Raw genomic sequence first — 25,922 nt, 5'->3', positions numbered from 1 at the left:
GTCATGTGGCACAGGCAGTAATCCCGAGATGACCTTTGTGGTCCTGCTTCTCAACTTCCTTCCTAACTGCCAGTAGTCTGCTTTCAGGACCTCCTCCCTTTTCCTGCCTATGTTGTTGGTACCAATATGTCCCATGACCTCTGGCTGTTTTCCTTCCCACTTCAGGATATCATGGACGCCATCAGCAACATCCCAGACCCCTTTTCAGCAGTTCATTGCAATACATAATAATAAAAACTATAAATTATAATAAGAAATATATATAACATTACATTAAATAAGTAATGCATAAAGAGAGAAAGCAAAAAGTAGTGAGGTAGCATTTATGGGTTAAACGTCCATTCAGAAATCTAATGCAGTAGGGAAGAAGCTGTTCCTGAATCGTTGAGTGTGTGTCTTCAGGCTCCTGTAACTCCTCCCTGATGGTAGCAATGAGGAGAGGGCATGTCCTGGGTGATGGGGGTCCTTAATGATGGATGCTGCCTTTTTCAGGCATTGTCTTTTGAAGGTGTCCTCAATACTGGCAGGCTAGAACCCACAATGGTGCTCTCCGAGTTTACAACTTTCTGTGATTTTTTCCAATCCTGGGTAGTGGTGGCCCTCCATATCGGACAGTGACGTAGCCAGTTAGAATGCTCTCCACGATACTTCTGTAGAAGTCTACAAGAGCCTGTGGTGACGTACCAAATCTCCTCAAACTCCTACTGAAACATAGTCACTGCCATTATTCATTGAGCACATCTACACAAAGAGTTGTCGCAGGAAAGTTGAATCCATCATCAGGGACCCCCACCGCCCAGATATGTTCTCGCTGCTGCCATCAGGAAGGTGGTACACACCACCTGAACAATTATTACCTTTCAACCATCAGGCTCTTGAATCAGAGGGGATAAATTCACTCAACTGCACTTGCCCCATTATTGAAATGTTCCAACAACTAACAAACCCACTTTCAGGGACGCTTCATCTCAAGTTCTCAATATTTATTATTATTATTTCATTATTTTTGTATTTGCACAGTTTGATGTCTTTTGTACACTGGTTGAATGCCTAAGTTGGTGCAGTCTTTCATTGATTATACTATGGTTAGTATTCTTTCATGGAGTTATTGAGTATGCCTGCAAGAAAATGAATCTCAAAGTTGCTCAGTACTGTGCAAAAGTTTTAGGCACATATATATAGCTAGGCAGCCTAAGACTTTTGCACAGCACTGTATTTGTCAACGTGTAGCGGACAGCAAGTTTGAAAATCTGAAGGGAGCAAAGGACGTTGGGAATGACGAGGGTAGTGCACCGTGAGGGTGGTGTGGGACAGGTAGCAGAGAAGGAGGGAGGCGGAAAGGGGGGGGTGGTGACATGGGTGCAGACACACTCTGACCTGAGATGCCAAACAAGGTCATTTGATTCCAAGCAATTAGTTTATTAATCACTACAGCATGTCTCTCTGGTGCTTCCTGCTCCCCCCCACCTTCCTCTTTTCCCAACCATGACTCCCCTCTCCCTGCCCACTTCCCCGTCTCAGACCACAACAGAAACCCATATCAAGAGTCAGGTTTATCATCACTCACATGTATCATCAAATTTGGGTTTTTTGCACAGCAGTAGTACAGTGCAATACATAAAAAGAATTAGGCACCCTAGCTAATTCTAATATGTGCCTAAGACTTTTGCACATGGTGATACATATGCACTTTGATAATAAATTTACCTTGAAATTTGAATTGCATCAATTGTCAGCAACTCTAAAAGATTGTCTGGCAAAATCTTCACCTGCTCAAGACATGAATACCGTCTACTCACGAACAAAAGATTTTCACTGGCAGAGGCAATTCTCAGTCTCAGCACTAGATTCTAATGTATCCACAATAGAAATCATGCCAACTACATTCCTTTGCTGAATTTTCCTGTACATTATACCAAAGTGACCTCGTTCTCATTAAACCTTCAAATCTCCATGAAGTACTTTGGTTATTTTTTCCCACTGGTGTTACTAAAAAGATTCACAATCTTAAGCAACACAAACAAAATGCTGATGGAACTCAGCGAGTCAGGCAGCACCTATGGAAATGAATAAACAGTCGGCATTTCAGGCTGAGGCCCTTCTTTAGGACTGGAAAGGAAGGGGGAAATGCCCAGAATAAAAAGGTGGGGAGGGGAAGGATAGCTAGAAGTGATGAGTGGATTTCTAGCATCTGCAGAATTTCTTGTGTTTAAGTTTTTTTTTTACACAGAAAACATTAGCTGCCTGGACCAGGCTGCCCGGGAAGGTGGTGGAACCAGATACAATAACGACATTTAAGCTGCTACTAGACAGACACATGAAAATGCAGGGAACGGAGCAATATGGGTTATATACAGGCAGAAGATGCCGCAGGCCTGTTTCCCTTGTTTGGTGTCGCAACAGGTGGTATGGGAGCTGCTGCTGCATAGCCTCGGTTGTAGCAAGGACTAAGCCTCAAGCCGCCAGCTTGCCTATTGCTGCAGACCAGGAGCGGTGACTCCGGATGCGGTGTAGCATGCTGTCCATGCCCAATTGCGGGCTGACCTCTCCCATTGATGCTGCCCTCCAGCGTCTGACTTTTGGAATGACAGGCTGGATTGCGGTGGCTGCCAGGAACCTGTACAATCAATGTGTGGGACGCACGGGAAGGGGTGCTCGACTGAGGTACATTAAATATGAGAGTATAGAGTGGGCAAGGAGGTAGGATAGTTTTCTCTCCATAGCAGGAGCAGATAAATGGGTTGAGAAGTTAACAGGGGATTGGGTGGGTGGGGGGGGGGGTGGAGTGACCTTCTTTGTCCAGAGTGGGCAAGTACCTGGAACAGACTGCTGGAAAGAGCGCTGGAAGATGACTCGCGGACAGTGTTTAAGAAATGTCTACATGAGCACTTGAATGGGATTGATACTGACAGACAAAGTGGATGTGGTGTGCCGAACTGGCCAGTTTAAATGCTGCATGACTACTTTTAAAATGAATGAAGATTCTGTTAAATAAAATGCCTGAATGTAGCAGAACAATGTTCTGTTCAAGCGACACATTAATTGCTCTTTAGTTTTACCCAAAAGCTCAAAAAAGAAATCGCAACATCCAGTTTCAAGCTCGTAATAAACCTGCTCTGTTTCAGTACAGTGGAAAAAGGGGAGAAAGTACTGATTTACAAATTTAATAAGTGGCGGGTACAACAGAATGCAAGTACTGTGTAAGGTGTGGAATAACCCAATAAGGTTCAACGGTGAGAAATGCTTTGGCATCGTCTGTCAATCCTCGGAAATAAAAGGAAGCATGCAATCTGATAACCTCATATGAAGATCCTTTCACAGAGACAGTTATCATTTTAATTACATTATATCCAGCAAGAATATAAGAAAAGTCAGAGAGTGGGTAGTGGGGTTAAGTCTCTGACAACCAAACCCAGCTCCAAGCCTTCACATCTGGCTTAGCTACTAAGCCTGGTGGAACCGTTTCTACAGATAGCAGAAGGGGCAAAAGTGGGAAACTGGTGCCTTAAAACCAGTCACTCTGGGCAGTTGGGGGTCACCAGCCATGGTTGGCAGCTCATCTAGGAGAATGAAAACTCTGATTTCAAATCTCCACTGCTTTGCAGCTATACCCTCTCATGGAGAAGAGTTCTAGAGTAAACCCGAGGAAAAATCAGGAACTGGAATCCCTAAAGTCCCTACATTGAGATCAGCACTGACTGGCAACTCCTGGTGCTAAACCATATCAGTTACTGCCATTCCTTTGGATTCATCAGCCGCGTGGAGAAAGGGAGCCTGGTGGACAGGTAACAGCTTGTTCTCCATATCGTACTGCCCTGGCTTACGTATAGACTGATGGCGCTGCACTAACAGCATAGACAGATAGGACACAACACCCACAGTTGGACCTCAACCAATGAAGGACCTCAATATAAAAGCAAGGATATAACGTTGAGGCTTTATAAAACACTGGTGAAGCCTCACTTAGAGTATTGTGAACAGTTTTGGGCTCTTATCTAATAAAGGATGGGCTGACATTCAAGAGAGTTCAAAGGAGGTTCACAAAAATGATTCTGGGATTGAAACACGAAGCATTTGATGGTTATGGGCCTCTACTCACTGAAATTCAGAAGAACTCGGGGGGGGGCGGATCTTATTGAAACCTAACAAATGTTGAAAGGCCTTGTTAGAGTGGATGAAGGGAGGATATTTCCTATGGAGGGAGTCTAAGGCCGGGGGACACCATCTCAGAACAGAGGGATATCATTTTCAAACAGAGATGAGGAGGAATTTCTTTAGCCAGAGAATGGTGAATCTGTGGAATTTGTTGCCAGAAGTAGCTGTGGAGGCATTGAGTATTTGAGTATTTTTAAGGCAGAGGTTGATAGGTTCTTGATTAGTCAGAACATGAAGGGATACGGGGAGAAAGCAGGATATTGGGACTGAGAGGAAAATGGATCAGCTATGACGAAATGGCGGAGCAAACTCGATGGGCCAAATGGCCTAATTCTGCTCCTATATCTTATGGTGTTGTTAAGAAAAGCACTGATCAATGTATTTTTTTAAATTATCATTTATCTTTTTTGTTGAAGATCACACCTGCTTGAAGTCCAGCTAAGGGCATACTGAGAATTTGACAGATATTGGGTCCACCAGACTACAGGGTTGAACATAAACACATCTTTTCAGGAAAGAAATTGATGAAAAAGGGCATAAGAAGCAACTATCAACAGTAGCTATAGATCCTCAGTGTGCACACTGAATCAAAATTATCCGGAAAACTACAAAAAACATCTGCACATCTGATCAGATGAGTGGAGATACAGTACCATGCCAAAGTCTTAGGCACGTTTATACAGCCACGATGCCTAAACTTTGGCACAGTACTGTATTTATCAACGTGTAGCAAAGAATGAGTTTGTAAATCTGGTGGGAGCAAAGGACACTGGGAATAGCAAGGGCGGAGCGTCGTGGGTGGCATGTGGGATAGATGGCAGAGAAGTGTCAGGGGTGAGTTTGGTGCAGGTGCAGACAGACCCAGTCCTGAGACACCAGGCAAGATCATTTGAGTCCAAACAATTGGTTTATTGATCATAACAGAATGTCTCTCTGGTGATTCCCACTCCATCCCCTCTCCCTCAACCACGATTCCCCTCTCTCTGCCCCCTTCCCACTCTCAGTCCACAATAGAGACTCATATCGGAATCAGCTTTATCATCACTCACATGTGTCATGAAACTTGTTATTTTGCAGCAGAACAACACAATACATAAAATTACTACAGTATTGTGCAAGAGTGGCCAAGAGTGGGCACCTGGCCAAGTGGTTAAGGCGTTCATCTAGTTACCTCAAGGTTGCTAGTTCGAGCCTCAGCTGTGGCAGCGTGTTTGTGCCCTTGAGCAAGACACTTAATCACACATTGCTCTAGTGTCTGTGCGAGGAGTGGCACCCCACACAGACTTCCAATCTGCACCTTGTAAGGCATGAAAATGCCCGACGCAGGCCTCTCATGGTCTGAGTCGATGTTCCCTCCCCTGTGCAAGAGTCTTAGGCACCCTAGCTATATATATGTGCCTGAGACTTTTCACACTACTGTAGTTAAAAAGTCCTTCCAAGGAGATGAAGTCAATTCCTCAGCAAAATGGCCTCCTTTTGTGCTGTGTAATTTTTCTGTCATGAAAGTTCAAATAAAGTTCCACAAATTGGCTCTCCTTTGTCTAGTGTAGGAGTAGTCCTCTCTGCTGTGGGTCTGAAACAGAACCAACAGCCTATGAGTTGCTCTTGTAGCACCAGTATTTAGTGATTACTCCAGTGGAGTGACCCCCACCCCGCTGGGGGTGTCAGTGCCATCTAAAGTCAATAGTAGGTGGTCAACTTCTCATGCACTCACCGTTACTGTCGCTAATGTTTTAATTGGGTGGCGGGGTGGAGATACGTCTCTACCAAAGGAGATGTAAGGCACTTCTTTCCTCAGTCAGCCTGCAGATTACCCATGGGCAAGGTGTAGCCCCCCTCCCCAAAACAGGGTCACGTGAAGCCTTGGGAGCAGCTGGTACATATCACAAGTCCTGGTTATACAACCACTGACACCAGGCAGACAATCTCTGAAGGGTATTGATAACGGCTGGGGTCACCCACCTTTGTAAAGACACTGCCCAGAAGGTGACAAAAGCAAACAACTTCTGTATAATTTGCCAAGAACAATCATGTATTGACTGGCTGTATCACGGCCTGGTATGGAAACACCAATGCCTTTGAACAGAAAATCCTATTCGGCTCAGCACATCACGGGTAAAGCCCTCCCAACCATTGAGCACATCTACATGAAATGCTGTCTTAGCAAAGCACCACCCATCATCAGGGCACCACCACTCAGTTCAAGCACTCTTCTCACTGCTGCCATCAGGTAGAAGGTACAAGAGCCTCAGGACTTGCACCACCAGGTTCAAGAACAGTTACTACCCCTCAATCATCAGGCTCGTGAACTGAAGGGAATAACTACACTTACTCGTCCATCATTGAAATGTTCCTACAACACTTGAGGGACTCTGTCTCATGTTCTCGTTCTTATTGCCGTTCATTCTTATTTGTACTTGCACTCTGGTTGACCTTTCATTAATCCTATTATAGTTACTATTCTATAGATTTGCAGTGTATGCCCACAGGAAAATGGGTATCAATATATCTACTTTGATAATAACGTCTACCTTGAACTTTGGTCATAGACCACAAACGCCCAAGTCATACAACAAGCCACATAATAGAGATGAATGTTTTAACATGGCAAAACAATTTTTTTTAAAAATTAGTCATTTTAAAAGCATTCTCCAGTCTAAGTGCACAAAATTAGCACCCTCTCAAATCAAACCTTGTAATTCTGCCTACATGACATTGAACTGTGATACAAAATACTGAACATTTCACACACTGAACAGTTTTCTTCAGTGGCGTGGTATATCAGACTTGCATCATGCATTGCATTCCGGGGCAAATCTCTGACAGATTCAATTATAACATTAATTACAATCACTGAGATAAGCCAGACAGAAATACATTTGCTCATCTCACACAGCTGATACCAATAAAAGAGAAGGTCACATATCTGTAGAATATCAGCGTCAGGGATGGTGTCGACCCTTTGCTTGCCGTGTGGGTCAGAAATGGCTAACAGACCGTAACACCTCCAGCTTCAGCAAGTGCTGACTGCCACTGCCACTGCTTTCAAATGGGGATTCATCCTGTGGTTGTGTGTGGGACCTCACCCAGCTCCCTCCTCCCTGAGATCTTTCTGGAAAAGCTCTGAATTTCAAATAGAAAAGGGTCACCTGATGCCATGCATGAAATTCCAACTTTGAGAATTATAGTCCATAAGAAATAAGAAGAGGAGGACATTTGGCCCATTGAGTTTGCTCTGCCATTCCATCATGCCTGATTTATTATCCCGCTCAACCTTGTTCTCCTGCCTTCTCTCCGTAACCTTTGATACCTGACTAACCAAGAAGTATGTACAGTATATGTTCTTGTTGGCACATACATATCCGTACAGCTTTTAATGAAGTCAGTGACAACTGTGTTGCATTCATTCCGATCTGAAGATGAATCCCTGAATACTGTCCAGTTCACCAACTGAAAGTAGTCCTGTAAGCACCTCTCCACCTCCCTTTTCCTGATTTTGAACTTATCAACCTCTGCCTTAAATATACCCAATGACTTCTCCTCCACAGCCAATGAATTCCACAGGTTCACTACCCCTTGGCTAAAGAAATTCCTTCTCATCTCTGTTCTAAAGGGATATCCCTCTATTCTGAAGCTGTACCCTCTGGTGCAAGACTCCCCCACTCCTCCATTCTGCTGTTTGGTCTGAACAACAACTGAACCTCTTGATCATGCCTGCATGCTTTTATGCATTGAGTTGCTGCAACGTGATTGGTTGATTAGATATTTGCTTTAATAAGCAGGTGTAGAGGTGCATCTAATAAAGTGGCCACTGAGCGTATGTGTTTAACATTAAGGTTTAAAATTCATTCAAACCTTGCTTTAAATGCATCAAAAGCCGTTTGTTACCTGAGTAAGGCACTAAAGATTCGTGGAGAATACCGCCAATGACAGTTATTTGATCACACAAAAGCCATCATGTGTTCAGCACTGTTTGCTTGCGTCTGACCGGTCTCCCTCTCTTCTTCTGACCACCAGCAGGTGCAGGAGTGTTGGGTCCAAAGCCACCAGGTTCAGGAACAGTTACTGTCCGTGGCCAACGAGCTCCTGGACGGGCTTCACTCACCGCAGTGCTGAACAGGCTCCGTCGCTGTGGACTCTATTTCAAGCACTCTGCTGTTCAGGTGCCAATAATATTTATTTTACTATTTGCACAATTCGTCCTCTTACATGTTGGATATGTGCCGTTCTTTGTTGTGTGTGTTTCTTTTTGTGAATTCTGTTGTGCTTCTTTGCGGCTGCCTACAAGAAGATGAGTCTCAAGGTTGTATATGGTATACATACTTTGTTAATAAATTTGAATGTTGAACTGTGCATTGGCTGGGATGAAGTTAACGTGCACAACTCTGCTCTGGGGTGCTTCTGAAATGCTGAGTATTTTTGATTTAGAGTCATAGAAAAGTACAGCAGAGAAACAGGCCCTGCAGCCGATCTAGTCTGTGCCAAATCATTTAAATTGCCTAACTCTCATCAACCTGCATCCAGACCACAGCCTTCCATACCCCGACTATCCAAACTTGTCTCAAATGCTGAAATCGAGTCTGCATGCACCATTTGTGCTGGCAACTCATTCCACACTCTCACAACCCTCTGAGTAAAGAAATTTTCCCTCATGTTCCCCTTAAACCTTTCACCCTTAAACCATGACCTCTAGTTGTAGTCTTATCCGACCTCAGTAGAAAAAGGCTGCTTACATCTACTCTATATATATATATATACCCCTCATAATTTATACATCTATCAAATCTCCTCTCAATCTTTTAAGTTCCAAGGAAGAGTCCTAACCTATTCAATCTTTCCTTATAACTCAGGTCCTTCAGTCCTGGCAATATCCTTGGAAGTTTCTCTGCATTCTTTCAACCTTGTTTACATTTTTCCTGTCGGTAGGTGACCAAAGCTGCACACAACACTCCAAATTAGGCCTCACCAATATCTTAAACAACTTTAACACAACATCCCATCTCCAGTACTCAATAATTTCTTTAAATCTTGCTGAGTGGTTTATACATTGTTTTTAATTAAAGACATCCGTTAGTCTTGCGAGACCATGGATCTGCGCCTGGAAAGTCTTCACTCTCCAGGGCGCAGGCCTGGGCAAGGTTGTATGGAAGACCGGCAGTTGCCCATGCTGCAAGTCTCCCCTCTCTACGACACCGATGTTGTCCAAGGGAAGGGCAAGGGCCGATACAGCTTGTCACCAGTGTTGTCGCAGAGCACTGTGTGGTTAAGTGCCTTGCTCAAGGACACAACACGCTGCCTCGGCTGAGGCTCGAACTCACGACCTTTAGGTCATTAGTCAAATGCCTTAACCACTTGGGCCACTGTTTTTAATATCCTGTGACAAATTAGCAAAGGGCCTTCCTGTGGTCATTCCTGGAACTCCCATTTTAAGCAGCACTCCAAAATCTTTGCTGAACTGAGGAAATACTGAGGTGCACATACAAAAGCTGTTGTTAGTTCAGCTAACAGGCGTTTTACTCCAAACCACTCAGCCACATACAGCAGGGTACAATTTGCCACAAATTTTAAAAATTGCTACAAACTTTAAACTGAATAGTTAACATTTTTTTTAAATGGCTAAACTCAAGTTGTTGTCTTATTATTTGAAAAAAATGCCCACCTAATAGTTTGTAAAATGCCCAATAAAGAGCAAAGTTTTGTAAATCTTTATCTGTCTCATTCCCTCTACACCAGGGGTTCCCAACATGGATATCTTGGTTAATGTCAGGGGTCCACAGCATAAAAAAAGTTGGAAACCCCTGTTCTGCACAAACCGAAACTAGGTGCAAAGTGCATACACGGAACATAGAACAGTACAGGCCTTTGGGCCCACAATGTTGTGTCAAACTAGCTGAAAAGTAAATCAAGAAACCTCCAGAAACAAACCCCTCCATCTTCCTCACATCCATGTGCCAATCTAAATGCCTCTGCAAAGTCTCTAATGTATTTGCCTCTACCACCACACCAGGCAACGCATTTCAGGCATCCATCACTCACTGAGTAAAAAGACTTATCCCTCACATCCCCTTTGAACCCACCCCCTCTCACCTTCAATGCATGACCTCTGGCATTAGACATTTCTGCACTGGAAAAAAGATACTCTCTGCCTACTCTAGATAGGCAGTTAAAAATCACTGACAAGTATGTAACCTCAGGTATTTAAAATTCACTTTAACATTATAGAGACAGAAGTGGGATAGAAATAGGCCAAGCTTCATCCGAGACAAAAAGCTGGATCTCCTGGTGGCCACCCGTTTCAATTCTACTTCCCATTCCGACATGTTAGTCCATCGCCTCCTCTACTGCCAGGATGAGGCCACACTCAAGTTGGCGGAGCAACACCTTATATTCCATCTGGGTACATGACTATCTTGAGCTTCCAGTAATTGCCCCCCCCCCACCACTTTACCATTCTCAATTCCTGGTTTCCCTCTCCCAACTTTTTCCTTACCTGCTCATCACCTCCCTCTGGTGCTCCCCTCCTTCCCTTTCTTCCATGGTCTTCTATCCTCTCCTATCAGATCCCTCCTTTCCCAGCCCTCATCTCTTTCACCAACTTCCCAACTCTTTACTTCACCCTCACCCTCTCCCGGTTTCACCTATCACCTGCCACCTTGTACTTCTTCTTCCTCTCCCCTCACCTCTCACTTCTTACTCTGACTTCTCCCCTTGATAGAAACATAGAAAATAGGTGCAGGAGTAGGCCATTCGGCCCTTCGAGCCTGCACCGCCATTCAGTATGATCATGGCTGATCATCCAACTCAGAACCCTGTACCAGCCTTCCCTCCATACCCCCTGATCCCTTTAGCCACAAGGGCCATATCTAACTCCCTCTTAAATATAGCCAATGAACTGGCCTCAACTGTTTCCTGTGGCAGAGAATTCCACAGACTCACCACTCTCTGTGTGAAGAAGTTTTTCCTAATCTCGGTCCTAAAAGGCTTCCCCTTTATCCTCAAACTGTGACCCCTCGTTCTGGACTTCCCCAACATCGGGAACAATCTTCCTGCATCTAGCCTGTCCAATCCCTTTAGGATCTTATACGTTTCAATAAGATTCCCCCTCAATCTTCTAAAATCCAACGAATGTAAGCCTAGTCGATCCAGTCTTTCATCATATGAAAGTCCTGCCATCCCAGGAATCAATCTGCTGATGAAGGGTCTCGGCCTGAAACGTCAACTGTTTACTCGTTTCTATGGATGCTGCCTGGCCTACTGAGCTCCTCCAGCATTTTGTGTGTGTTGCCTAAGAGTACTCTTACAGATCAAGAAACACATCCCAGCACAGCTGAAAAAGGACCCCCAGTCACAAACAAGAAGGTATTAACATTTCTGAATACCATGTCAGTCTCCAGTCGGCCTGAAGCTTCCTACCCTAAACCTAATAAACGGTACAATGAACCCACAGCGAACATTTCCAGGATATCTTACAGCTTTTCCTGTACGGAGTTCCCCTCTCTGAGGAATACTGACTATTTTACTGTCTAGTTGTAAATTAAAAATCCACAAGCAGAGAATCATTTGAAACAGAGAGGTATTTTTGTAAAGTTGAATGATATTATTTCATTAGAGATTTCAACCTCTCAGCATTTCAAACGTGCTCAGACTGCAATGGTTAAAAAGCTTTTCAATTAATCTCAGCAGCTTGTCCTGCATAGCCATCAACACAATACATATTGCACATCAAATCCATTCTGTGGAGACTAAGTTATTTAAAATTTTGACTTGTTGACATGATACATTGTGAGAAAAACCCACTGCAAAATCAACACATGTTTAATTGCAGCCAGATGAGATTTTGCTGTAGTAGAATAAACAGATTACCTTTTAAACATATTTTGAAGCTTTGGCTACTCGAGCTTCATCAAATCTTTCTGAGGGAATCGGGGATGCTTCCCATTATCTACCTCCTGCTGGCTCTAAGCAAACCATTACTCACAGCTCGCCAAGCGCAAGATAAACAAGCTAACGTCTCACTTCAGTGCGAGTGACACACTCAGAAAAGAAATTCTTGTCTCTCCTGGAAGCATTGTAGCAGGTTCCCATGGAGAAGAAAGCTGCCCAGTAGGTGGGGAGAACGCCACGAGATACCAGCTTGAGGGAACGATGGATAATCAGCACCACCACACACCTCTCTGCAACCAGAACCTTCCCTGAGCTCGTCGGCTCCGACTGCATGCACATGCACGAGCTGTTTCCAAACCAATCACCGAGGCAGGCAGCTGGGTCAACCCAAGCAGCTCCTCCCTCCCCTGTGTATTTATATATACCCACGGCCCACAGTTGAAAGCTTCTCATAAACACATAGACAAAGCTCTTCAATTAAAATGAAAAAAAAACTATATAACTGATCGAATGGAGTAGTGAATACTGCTGATTTATTTAAATGGTTCAGCACCGACGAGATGGACTGAAGAACCTGCTTCTGTGCTGTAATTTTCTACAACTCTATGAGATGATTTACTGAATGGCCGTGCTACACAACACAAGGAAGGTCAAACTCCGCCAACAATGTTATCAGGACATTGGCAATTTGTAACGCCTCCATGGACGGTCCCAAGCTCGGTTGAGAAAGGAAGAGGGTTGGGCGTGGAGCTAGCAACCCCATCCCAGAACAACCCACAGCTACAGAAGCTCCAAAGAACTCATCCCTGGGAGAGGAAGAATCTTAAGATGGAAACTAGAAAGACTGGCCCAAGAAACAGGACTCTGGCAAACTACTGTTGGTGGTCTATGCCCCAAGAGTGATGGCCTAAAGCAAGTGAGTAACACCAGGACTGATGCCCACAGGCCTCACAACTAAAGGAGTGTGCAGCCTCTGTGACAATCACCATTTTTTTGCTCAGCAACTCGTGATTTGGACTCAAGGTCGACAATTTAAATGGTTAGCTTTTTAACAAAAATACTGGTGTACCAGCTGCACACTGCTGCTTTAGACTGGGGTTCTTCACAATAACAATAATAAACCGAAGCTTCATGCAGATTAGAATCAGAATCAGTATCACCGCTGGCATATGTTGTGAAATTTGCTGTTTTGTGGTAGCAGTACATTGCAATACAATATAATAAAAAACCGTAAATTACTGTTTATGAGTGAGCGAGAGTGTGTGTGTGTGTGTGTGTGTGTGTGTAATTAAGTAGTGCAAAAAGAGAGCAAAAACAAATTAAGCAACATACATCAAAGTTGCTGGTGAACGCAGCAGGCCAGGCAGCACCTCTAGGAAGAGGTACAGTCGACGTTTCGGGCCGAGACCCTTTGTCAGGTCCCGAGAGTCTCGAACTGAAACGTCGACTGTACCTCTTCCTAGAGATGCTGCCTGGCCTGCTGCGTTCACCAGAAACTTGAAATTGTTGCTTGAAATTCCAGCATCTGCAGATTTCCTCGTGTTTGCGTTTCGAAAAACAAATTAACTTGTGAAGTAGTGTACAGTGTCCATTCAGAAACCTGATGGCAGAAGAAAAAAGCTGTTCCTGAATTGTTGAATGTATATCTTCTGGCTACTATACCTCCTCCTTGATGGCAGAAATGAGCACGTCCTGGGTGATGGGGGTCCTTCATGATGGACGCCACCTTTTTGAGGCATCGTCACTTGAAGATGGCTTCGATGCTGCGGAGGCTAGTGCCCATGATGGAGCTGGCTGTGTTTATAACTTCCTGATCCTGTGCAGTGGCCGCTCCGTACCAGAGAGTGATGCAACCAGTTAGATTGCTCTCCATGGTACATCTGTAGAAATCTACACAGTTGGAAGTTTTAGCTAACTTACTCGAGGTTTTCATTTCTTTAGGCTTCTCAAGGTTGTTATAGCTGGGGGTGGTAATTGGGGACAAGCTCCTGATGATGTGCATCTCAAATAGCTTCTGACGACCAACTCCAGCTCCTGGCCTTCACGAGTGGTTTAGCTACTAAGCCTGGTGGAATCGTTTCTACTTACAGGAGGAGCAGCAAAGGTGGGTGACTGGCACCTTAAAACCAGTCTCTTCAGGCAGATGGGAATCATCTGCCATCTTTGGCAGCTCATCTGGGAAGAGGTAAACCCTGATCTCAATCCTCCGCTGCCCTGGGGAAGGCCTCGGGAGTAAAGCCTGAGGAAAATTTCAGAGCTGGAACTCCTAAGGCAATCCTATGTTGAGTTCTACACTGACTGGCAACTCCTGTGATGCTGCTGGTGCCAAACTGTTTCGGGCCTCTGCCATTTCTTTGAACTCTTCAGCTGTGTGGAGTCTGCTGCATAGACAACGGTTTGCTCTCCATATCCTGCTGCCCTAGCCTGAGTATCATGTAGACAGCTGGGATCCAATGTCCACGGTTAACCCTGACCAACGGAAGGCCTCATATCTTCAAAGATACTTGGCCATTAAGCACCGCAGAACATGAGATTGAAATCCAAAGACAACATTCCTTTCAAGAACGGATATGTTACAGAAGACTTGGACTGTGAGACAAATGACAGCAATGAGGAAAATACCAAAGGAAAGGAAATATGAACAAGAAAGTAACACCCAGATGACTTGAAACTTTTACAACACTGTACCCTCTCAAGATCATAGGTTGACCTTCACAAATTAAAAAAAATACTGATGGAAAAGCAAAATACTGCAGATGCAGAAAATCTATAAGAGGATCTAGTGTGAGAAGAACAACCTAAGCCAAGGAAATCATTGTGGACTTCAGAAAGGTGCAGAAGAATCATCCCCCTCTGCAAATACATGGCTCCTCCATAGAGAGAGTTAAATGCACCAAGTTCCTGGTAGTTCACATCATGGACCACCTCCCTGAATAAGAAAGCACAGCAGCGTGTCCACTTCCTTACGAGATTGAGGAAAGCGAGGCTCCCCCCTCCCACCACCACCATCTTAACTGCATTTTACAGGAGCATCATTGAGAGCGTCCTGACAAGTTACATCTTCATCTGGTATGGGAGCAGCTGAGCATCGGACCGGATGTCCCTACAAAGGACTGTGAGGACAGTTGACAGGATCTTACCATCCACTGGGAACATTTATCAGGAGCAATGCGTACATAGGGCCCTTGGTATTACTAAAGGTCCCACCCATCCATCCAGTATCCCCTTCAACTTTCTAACATCAGGCAAGTGACTCCGATGCATAAAAACAAGAACAGTCAGAATGGGAAACAGTTTCTTCCCTCAAGCCATTAGGTTCTGAACTCCCTGCCACATCGCATTCAAGATGTCACTGGTTAATCTGTTCTGTACATTACAATATTTAATTTACGCACTTTATTTATTTATGTGTAATCCATCTGTAGATTTCATGTTATTATGTGTTATGTGTGTTATGTATACTACAGTGCTTTATACCCTGGTTTGGAGAAACGTCATCTCGTTCGACAATTCAAAGCTCAAAGTAGAATTTACTATCAGAGTACATACATGTCACCACATACCACTGAGAGATTCTATTTTTCCTATGGGCATACTTAGCAAATCTATAGAACAGTAACTGTAAACATCAGGAACCGTAAACAAATTACAAACACAGATGTAATTAAATAACAATAAATGTGTATATACTTAAATGACAATAAATGTGTATATAGTTAAATGACAATAAACTTGACTTGACTAAAATACTTAATAGGTCAGTCCCATCAGTGAAAACAGAAACAGAGGAAAAAAATTCATATAATGACCTTCCATCTGAAGTTGGAGAGATCAGAGATAAGATTCAGAAAGGGGAAGAGAGAACACAGCATGTGTGATTGATTGGAAAGCAGGAGAGATTAAAGAGAAACACAGAGCATACACTACTGCTCCAATGATCAGTCGTCCTTTTCAAGCCAATAATCTATAGATTTTATCAAATTCAATTTCTCAAAGCTAAAACAGAAATTGTTCACTCAATCTGCAAATTGCCGGTCCAATACTTCACGTACCCATTATTCAAGATTATTTAATGTCATTCCCCATAATACAAGTGTAAGGGAGAACAAAATAGTTGTTATTCCAGATCCAATGCAACACCAAATAAAAACAAAAGATAAAGAACACGATAATAATAAAAAACACAATAAATATAGATACATAAGATAGCTTATATACATAGATTGATTGTATGTCTGTAGTTAGCTCCACTGGGGGTACTAGTCTCCAAGGTATCCAAGACATCTTCAAGGTGCAGTGACCTAGAATGGCATCTATCATTAAGGGCCCCCACCACCCAAGACACGCTCTCTTCTCATTGTTACCATCAAGACGGAGGTACAAAAACCTGAAGGCACATATTCAGCGATTCAGGAACAGCTTCCTCCCCTCTGCCATCCGATTTCTAAATGGACATTGAACCCATGAACACCACCTCACTACTATTTTAAAAAATTTGATTTTGCACTACTTATTTTAGAACTATTTAATATACATATATATTGACTGTAATTCAGCTTTTTTCTGTATTTATCATGTATTGCATTGTACTGCTGCCGCAGAGTTAACAAATTTCATGACATATGCCAGTGATATTAAACCCAATTCTGATTCTGAATTAGTGGTGCTAGGCACAGAAGTGACTCTGACAGGAAATGATGAAGCAGTGGTGGTTGGGGGTGTGGAGGGGTGGGTTAGTGGGTGGAGGTGTTGATCAGCCTCACTGCTTGGGGAAAGTCACTGTTTTTTGAGTCTGGTGGTCCTGGTGTGGATGGATGTAGCCTCCTCCCTGATGGGAGTGGGACAAACAGTCCATGAGCAGGGTGGGTGGGTTCCTTCATAATGTTCCTGGCCCTTTTGCAACAACTTTCTGTGTATATGTCCTTGATGGTGGATAGGCTGGTGTCAGGGGTACAAGGGGATCGGTCCTTTGGGCCCATCGTGTATTTATACAAATGTTTACGTTCACTGCAAAGCTCAGGTAAGAAATCACACTGTTAAATTCACCTACATGAACAGGTACTTACCCTCAGCTGAGCAAGTTGGGCAAGGGCCCGAAACAAGATTGGGAAAAAGGAATAAAAGTACAAATTCCAACACCTCCAAAGCAGCTTGTTCTGAGGCGGATTACCACTCAGTTAAGAATGGTAACAAACACTTCTACAGAATGGTAAACTTATCAAGCCAGATCCCCAAGGCTGACTACATGTTTGGTCTTGCTCCATATCAATAAAGTAGCAAAAACTGCAAGAAGGTAACAATAATTCTCACTTCTAAAGGAAGGCAACAGCTCCAAATGGCAATACCTTAAAAATGGCAGTGTGCATCTGTTTGTCTGGATCTTTGTGCCCAAGATACAAGGTTATATCATGGACAGTCAGGCAAATTAAACCCTCATTAATCAGCTTGAGGTCGGACATGCAGACATGCTGCCCTAAATTATTACCTATTAGGAACACAGGCAGCAGGTAGAAAGTGGTTATTACTCTCCTAGCATTGCACATCAGTGCAGGAACAGAGCGGAGGAGCTGAATAATGCAAGGCGGCACAGGCAGCTCACCGTGAAATTCATTAGGCAGTTCTATAATTACTGCACAATACATGGTCTGAGGAAAAGGGGGGAGAAGGGGGAAAAGGGGGGAGAAGGGGAAAAGGGGGGAGAAGGGGAAAAGGGGGGAGAAGGGGAAAAAGGGGGGAGGGGGAAAGGAGGAGGGAGAGAGAGGGGAGGGGAAAGGGGGAGAAAGGGGTGGGGGCAGAGGGGGAGAAAAAGGACAAAGGGGAAGGGGAAAGAGGGTAAAGGGGAAGGGGAAACTCTGTAAAGGAAGATGGGGAAAATGGGTAATGGGGAAGATGAAAAGGGGTAAAGGGGAAACCCTAGATTCCGCTGCACTTCACTGATTTGTAATCCCTCTCCTAGTTAGACAATAATCCAACTATTTGATTCCCCTGACTGAATTTCATGACCTCACATTTCACTACCTTAAAATCCATTTGCCATGTTTTCACCCACTCACTCCATCTATCTCCTAGTATAGAATCACAACACCCACATCACAATACGCCCTTCCAGTTATTTATAGCCCATCAGCAAACTTGGAAAATTTACATTATGTGTCCTCACCCAAGCTTTAATGTAAATAGCAAGTGGCTGAGGGCCAAGAACTGATCCCTACGATCTGCCTTCATTACACCCTTCCAGCCTGAAAAGGAGCCATTTATGACAACACCTTCCTTTCTATGTACCAGCCAGTTTGCAATCCATCCTAACACACTTCCTCCACTACCTTGGGCTCTTATTCACTCATCTCTTAGGTGGCACTTGGACAAATGCCCATTGCAAACTCAAATACATTACATCTACAGGTTTCCCAGTCGCAACCCTCCTTGTCATATAGAACAAAGAACAGTACAGCACAGGGTCAGGCTCTTCACCCCATGCTGAAGTGATAAACTAACTTAACTAGTAATCAAGTTCATGTTCAATTGTCATTTAACCATTCACAAACACCCATGAATACAGCCAAACAAAACAGTGTTACTCCAGGGCTAAGGTACAAAACACAGCACCAACACTCACACACAGCACATATAAGACAGCAGCAAAATATAGTCATACAAAAATACAGAGGCCAAGTCCCTGAGTCCATGCATGTTGCAGCAGTCTGCAGACAAACACAATACATATTGTCTTCTGCCAAGTGAACACTGTAGCCATACCGACTCCGACACCTCTCTCCTGGGTGGTTGCAAATGGGCCACACAGCTCCCCCACCATCCACCAACAGTAAATTGGACTTGCAGCATTTCACATTAACAATGTTCAACAGGGTCTTGTGATCACAAAAAAAAGCAATTGAGATGATTACTCGCTGTTAGCTGTACACCTGCTTCGCACACCCACTCCAACACCTCTCTGACACACGCAGCAACATAATCCTCACCAACACCAGCTCCTTCAATTTCTCTGCCATCGAGCAACTCGCTAATGGGGTAGATCTGCAGTAATTTGAGTTCTTAATGTCCAGAAGTGTCTTGCAATTATAAAAATACATTTAAAAAAGACAGTATCACCTTTGGTTGGCCCTGTAGAAGCTGCTGTGTCCAAGCGCACTGCCACCTTACCGGTGCTCAAATGCCCAACTAAACTAATCCCCCCTGCCTACACAACATCTATATTCTTCCATTTCCTGCACATACATCTTCCTATTTAAGAGCTTCTTGAATGCCTCTCTCATGTCTGCCTCCATTCATGACAACACATTCCAGCAATCCAACAGTCTCTGTGTAAAAAAAACTTGTCCTATTATCTCTCCTTTGAACTTACCCCCTCTCACATTAAGTACATGGTATTAAACACTTCAAACCATGGAAAAGATGCTGGCCGTCTATCTATAACTTTCATAATCTTATAAACCTCTATCAGTTCTCCCCTCAGCCTTGCTACTCCAGAGAAAATAACCCATTTGTCCAGCCTCTCATTGTAGCACATGCCCTCTAATCCAGGCAACATTTCCATAATCCTTTTCTGCACCCTCTCTAAAGTCTCCACATCCTTCCTGTAATGGAGCAACCAGATGTGGACTGACTAAAGTTCCATAGAGCATAACGCAATTTTCTAGCTTTTGAAATCTGTAAAGCCTCAACTAATAAAGGCAAATATGCCATATGCCATCTTAACCGCCCTATCAATCTGTGTAACCACTTCCAAACTTGCACCTCAAGATCTCTCAGCATGTTAATACTGCTAATGATCCTGTCATTAACAGTGTACTAATCCAATCACAAACAAGAGAAAATCTGCAGATGCTGGAGATCCAAGCAACATACACACAATTCCAGAGGAACTCAGCAGGCCAAACAGTGTACTGTCTCTTTACATTTGACCTACCAAGGTGCAAAACTTCACATTTCGCTGAGATAAACTCCATCTGGCATTTCTCCACCCATATCTCTACCTGATATAGATCCCGTTGTATTCATTGCCAGTCTTTCATGCTATCCACAACACCACCAACCTTTGTATCACCTGCAAACTTACTAACCCACCCATTTATATTCTCATCTGTCATTTACATACATCACAAACAGCAGAGGTCCCAGTACAAATCTCAGACCTCCAACTAGAATTAATTTAGATCATTTTGTAGTGATCTGTTTTCCCTTTGACACAAAAGAGTCTTTTTTTTGTTGATCAGTCAAAAAAGCCAAATTAAATCCACTGTGATTCAATGCTGTAAAACAATAGGGGAGTGGTTGAATACTTTTTATAGGCACTGTATATGTATATTATATATAAACACACACACATAGTAATTTTTATTGTAATTTATAGGTTTTATTATTGTGTATTGCAATGTACCGCTGCCATACAACAACAAATTTCACGGCATATACTAGTGATGTTAAACCTGATTCTGATTCTGCACAGACTGGAATTTAGAAGAAAGGGCGGGGGGGGGGGGATCTGATTGAAACCTATCGAATATTGAAAGGCCTAGATACAGTGGACGTGGAGAGGATGTTTCCTACAGTGGGGGAGTCTAAGACAAGAGGACACACCTTCAAAATAGAAGGAAGTCCAGTTAGAAGAGAGATGAGGAGAAATTTCTTTAGCCAGAGGCTGGTGAATCTGTAGAATTCATTGCCACAGACAGCTGTGGAGGCCAAATCATCGGGCATATTTAAAGCAGAGGTTGATAGGTTCTTGATTGGTCAGGGTGTCAAAGGTTATGAGTAGAAGGCAGAAGAATGGGGTTGAGAGGGATAATATATGAGTTATGATGCAATGGCAGTACAGACTCAATAAGCCAAATGGCCTAAATTTATCCAATATTTTATGGTCTTATGGTCTTTTATATGTCGTTATGTACCCACCTTCATCACTTTCTCTGGTGGCCCATTCCACGTATCCACCCTCCTCTTTAAATACTCTTTGAATTTCTCTTTTCTCATCATAAATCCTTGCCTCTAGTTTTAGACGCCCCTACCCTGACCATTCACCTTATCTCGGTTTTAGGATTTTACAATATATCTATACGTTCACCTCTTAGCCGATTATACTCTAGGAAGAAAATGTCAGCCTGATGAGTCCCTCTTATAACTCAAGCCCTCCAGTTCATTTTTTCTGCACCCTTCACAGCTTAATGACATCCTTCCTGTAACTAGGCAACCAGACGTGCACACAATGTGTGGCAGAGATTCACTTGTGCGCTTACTTTCACATACCATAATCTGTCCTGACGACGTGGTCTCCTGTATCGGAGAGATGAGGATTGGATGATTATTTTGCATTCTTCAGTTCACAAGAGAAATCCTGTGCTCTCAGTTACATCCCACATTAATTCTACATGACGTTTCTCACTCTGACCTCATATTAGCCTCGTTGTTCCAACAGCATTTTCTGTTTCATTTCTGCAATAATTAGTACCCATCCACTACTCAAAATGTTCATTTCCCACACTGGCAGCACACCGTGATGACAATGGGTAACTTGTCGAAAATGCATGGCATTTTCAGAATCAGAATTAGAATCAGGTTTAATATCACCAGAATATGTCGCGAAATTCATTGTTATGGCAGCAGTGGTTTATTGTAATACATAATACTAAAAAACTGCAAATTACAGTAAATGTATATAATACGTACATATATGTGAGTACGTGTGTGTATACTGTGTGTGTGTGTGTGTGTGTGTGTGTGTGTATATATATACACACACACACACACATATTTTTTTAAAAGTTAAATTGAATAAATAGTGCAAAAGAGAGAAAAAAGTAGTAAGGTAATGTTCATGGGTAAAATGTCCATTGAAAAATCTGGTGGGGAAGAAGCCATTCCTGAATCACTGAGTGTGTGCTCTCAGGCTCCTGTAGCCCCACCTTGATGGCAGCAATGAGAAGAGGGCCTGTCCTTAGCAATAGTTGTCCTTGATGATCGATGTCGCCTCTTTGAGATATTGATTCTTGATGCTGGGGAGGCTAGTGCCCATGATGGAGCCGGCTGAGTTAACAACTTCCTGCAGCTTATTTCGATCCTGCGCAGTGGCCCCTCCATACCAGACGATGATGCAGCCAGCTAGTTGCTCTTCATAGTACATCCCCAGAAATTTGCGAGTGTCTCTGGTGACATACCAAATCTCCTCAAATTCCTAATTAAATATAGCCGCTGTCAATACGCCAGGTCCAGGAAAGATCCTCAGGGATGTTCACAGCCAGAAACTTGAAATTGCTCACCCTTCCCACTTCTCATCCCTCTATGAGGACTGGTGTGTGTTTCCTCGTCTTACCCTTCCTGAAGTCCACAATCAACTCCTTGATCTTACTGACACTGAGTGCAAAATTATTGCAGCTACGTCACTCAACTAGCTGATCTATCTCACTCCTGTAAGCCTCCTCGTCACCATCTGTAATTCTGCCAAAGATGGTTGTGACATTAGCAAATTTAGAGATGGTATTTGAGGTGTGCTTAGCCACACGGTCATGGTGTAGGGAGCCAAATACTTCTTAATCCTATGACCTGACCTTCCTCTGGTCGAAGCCAGACCAAGACACACAACTTCAAAATTAAAGCTGAGCATTTAAGGAAGCATCGGGAAACAAATTTCCACACGATAGGCATTGGAATTCTCTCATTCTATGGATGCCATGGATCAATATAAACTATGCTTTTAACAATAACAGTACCAAGGGACACGGATCTACGGTTGACGAGTGGAATGGAGGTACAGGTTAGGGACTCGATCAAGAGTGTGAATGCCTTGCTCCTGACCTGCTCTCTTGGCATATTTTACCAAATTAGTCAATGTTTTCAGTAAGAATTACTAGTTAGATCACTTGTGGGAGTTGGTTGCTAAATTAAACTGGTTGGTAGAGTACTTAGATCATAAGACCATAAGACAAAGGAGCAGAATTAAGCCATTCAGCCCATTGAGTTTGTACTGCCATTCCATCATGGCTAATTTATTATCACTCCCAACCCCATTCTCCTACCTTCTCTCATAACCCCTGAGACCCTGACTAATCGAGAACCTATCAACCTCTGCTTTAAATATACCCAGTGACTTGGCCTCCACAGATGTCCATGGCAATGAATTCCACAGATTTACCACCCTCTAGCTAAAGAAATTCCTCTTCATCTCTGTTCTTAATGGAGTTCCTTCTATTCTGAGGCTGTGCCCTCTGGTCCTAGACGCAGCCAGTATAGGAAACATCCTCTCCATATCCACTCTATCGAGTCCTTTCAACATTCAATAGGTTTCAATGAGATCCCCTCTCATTCTTCTAAGTTCCAGAGAACACAAGCCCAAAACCATCAAATGCTCCTCATACATTAAACCTTTTGTCAGAGCCATGTATTCTGTGTTGCATCTTTATTATGGTAACTAGTCACATTAATTGTTTTGTGAGTAAAAGCAAACGGACTAAATTAAGAATGAGGAGATCTCATTGAAACCTATCATTTAGTGATCACAATGCCATTTGTTTCAAAGTAAATATACAGAAAGATAGATCTGGCCTGCATGTTGAGATTCTAAATTGGAGGAAAACCAATTCTAATGGTATTAGAAAGATCCTGGTAAGTGTGGATTGGGACAGGCTATTTTCTGGAGAAGCTGTAGTTGGTAAAGTGGGAGGCCTTCAGAAGTGAAATTGTGAGAGTACAAAGCTTGTATGTGCCTGTCAGAATAAAATGTAAAGATAACAGGTGTAGGAAACCTTGGTTTTCAAGAGATAGTGAGGCCCTGGTTAAGAAAATAAAAGGAGGTGCATAACAGGTATAGGCAGATAGGAACAAAATAAGGTGTTTATGGAGTATAAGAAATGCGAGAGAACACAAGAAAGAAATGAGGAAGGCTAAGAAAAGGCATAAGGTTGCCTTAACACACAAGGTGAAGGAGAATCATAAAGGATTCTACAGATATGTTAAGAACAAAAGGATTGCAAGGGACAAAATTGATTCTCTGGAAGATCAGAATGATAATCTATGCATAGAGCCAAAACAGACGGGGAGATCTTAAATGCACTTTTTGCATCTGTATTTACTTGGGAGACAGACACAGAGTCTATAGAAGTGAGCCAAAGCAGCAGCAACATTGTGAACCCTATACAGGTTACAGACAAGGAAGTGTTTGCTGTCTTGAAGCAAATTAGGATGGATAAATCCCCAGGCCTGACAAGGTGTTTCCTCAGACCCTGTGGGAGACAACTGCAGAAATTCCTGGGGCCCCAGCAGAGATATTTAAATCATCCTTAGTGATGGGTGAAGTGCCGGAGGATTGGAGGATAGCCAATGTTGTTCTGTTTAAAAGAGACTAAAAATGAACCAGAAAATTATAGGCTAGTGAGCCTGACATCAGTAGTGGGAAAGTTACTGGAAGGTATTCTAAGAGACTGGATATATACAGTAAGTATTTGGATGGACATGGACTGATTAAGGATAGTTAGTGTGGCTTTGTGCGTGGTAGGTCGTGTCTAACCAATTTTATAGAATTTTTCAAGGAAGTTATCAGGAAAGTGGATGAAGGCAAGACAGTGGATGTTGTCTCCATGGATTTTAGCAAGGCACTTAACAAGGTCCCGCATGAGAAGTTGGTCAAGAAGTTTCAGTCACTCAACATTCAATATGAGGTAGTAAATTGGATTAGTTAATAGTTTTGTGGGAAAAGTCAGAGAGTGGTAGTGGATGGTTGCCTCTGACTATAGGCTTATGACTAGTGGAGTACCAGAGGGATCGGTACAGGGTCCATTGTTGTTTGTCATCTATATCAATGATGTGGATGATAACGTGGTTAACTGGATCAGCAAATTTATGGATGACATCAAATTGGGGGTGTAGTGGACTGTGAGGAAGACTATCATTGCCTGCAACGAGATCTGGATCAGCTGGAAAAAATAGACTAAATAGACTAAAAATGGCAGATGAAATTTAATGCAGCCAAGTGCAAGGTTATGCACTTAGGTATGACAAACCAGGATAGGTAGTTCTTACACAGTGAAAGGCAGAGCACTGAGGAGTGCGGTAGAACAAAGGGATCTGGGAATACAGGTCCGGTATTCATTGAAAGTGGCATCACAGATTGACAGGGTTGTAAAGAAAGCTTTTAGCACATAAGCCTTCAGAAATCAAAGTACTGAGTACAGGAGATAGGATATTACGTTGAAGTTGTATAAGTCATTGGTGAGGCCTAATTTGGAGTATTGTGTGCAGTTTTGGTTACCTACCTACAGGAAAGATGTAAACAAGGTGAAAGAGAATTTACAAGGATGTTGCCAGGTCTGGAGGATCTGAGTTACATGGTTAAGATTGAATAGGTTAAGATTTTATTCCTTGGAATTTAGAAGACTGAGAGGACATTTGATAGAGGTATACAAGATCATAAGGGGTACAGATAGGGTAAATACAAACAAGAGAAAATCTGCAGATGTTGGAAATCCAAGTAAAACACACGGAAAGCTGGAGGAACTCAGCAGGCCAGGCAGTATCTATGGAAAAGAGTACAATCGATGTTTCGGGCTGAGACTCCTCAGCAGGACTGTTTTCCATCGATGCTGCCTGGCCTGCAGGGTAAATACAAGCAGGTTTTTTCTACTGAGTTTGGGTGGGACTACAATTAAAGGTCATGGGTTAATGGCAAAAGATGAAAAGTTCAAGGGGAACATGAGTGGAACATGAGTCTCAGAGGGTCATGAGAGTGTGGAATGTGCTGCCAGCACAATTGGTACGTGCCAGCTCGATTTCAACGTTTAAGAGAAGTTTGGATAGGTACATGGATGGGAGGGGTATGGAGGCCCATGGTCCTGGTGCAGGTCAATGGGAGTAGGCAACTTAAATGCTCAGTACAG

At 43.2% G+C, this 25,922-nt stretch overlaps 1 protein-coding gene across 9 annotated transcripts in view; it reads right to left on the bottom strand.

Annotated features, from left to right (window-relative positions):
• pitpnm2 (phosphatidylinositol transfer protein, membrane-associated 2) overlaps positions 1–25,922 on the bottom strand; it is a 317,466-nt gene that overhangs the window by 239,847 nt on the left and 51,697 nt on the right. Inside the window, exon 1 of one of the 9 annotated variants that reach the window (XM_072240758.1) lies at positions 12,019–12,353. The exons of the other annotated variants lie outside the window; for them this stretch is intronic. The gene's annotated coding sequence lies outside the window, so the exon portion shown is untranslated. Of the gene's footprint in view, positions 1–12,018; positions 12,354–25,922 lie in introns of those variants that run through there. 9 annotated transcript variants of the gene reach the window in all.

Source organism: Mobula birostris, chromosome 22, assembly GCF_030028105.1.
Source record: "Mobula birostris isolate sMobBir1 chromosome 22, sMobBir1.hap1, whole genome shotgun sequence".
Classification (NCBI taxonomy): Eukaryota; Metazoa; Chordata; class Chondrichthyes; order Myliobatiformes; family Myliobatidae; genus Mobula; species Mobula birostris.
Note: the sequence above shows the minus strand (reverse complement) of the source record. Positions and strands in the feature narration are given on the sequence as shown.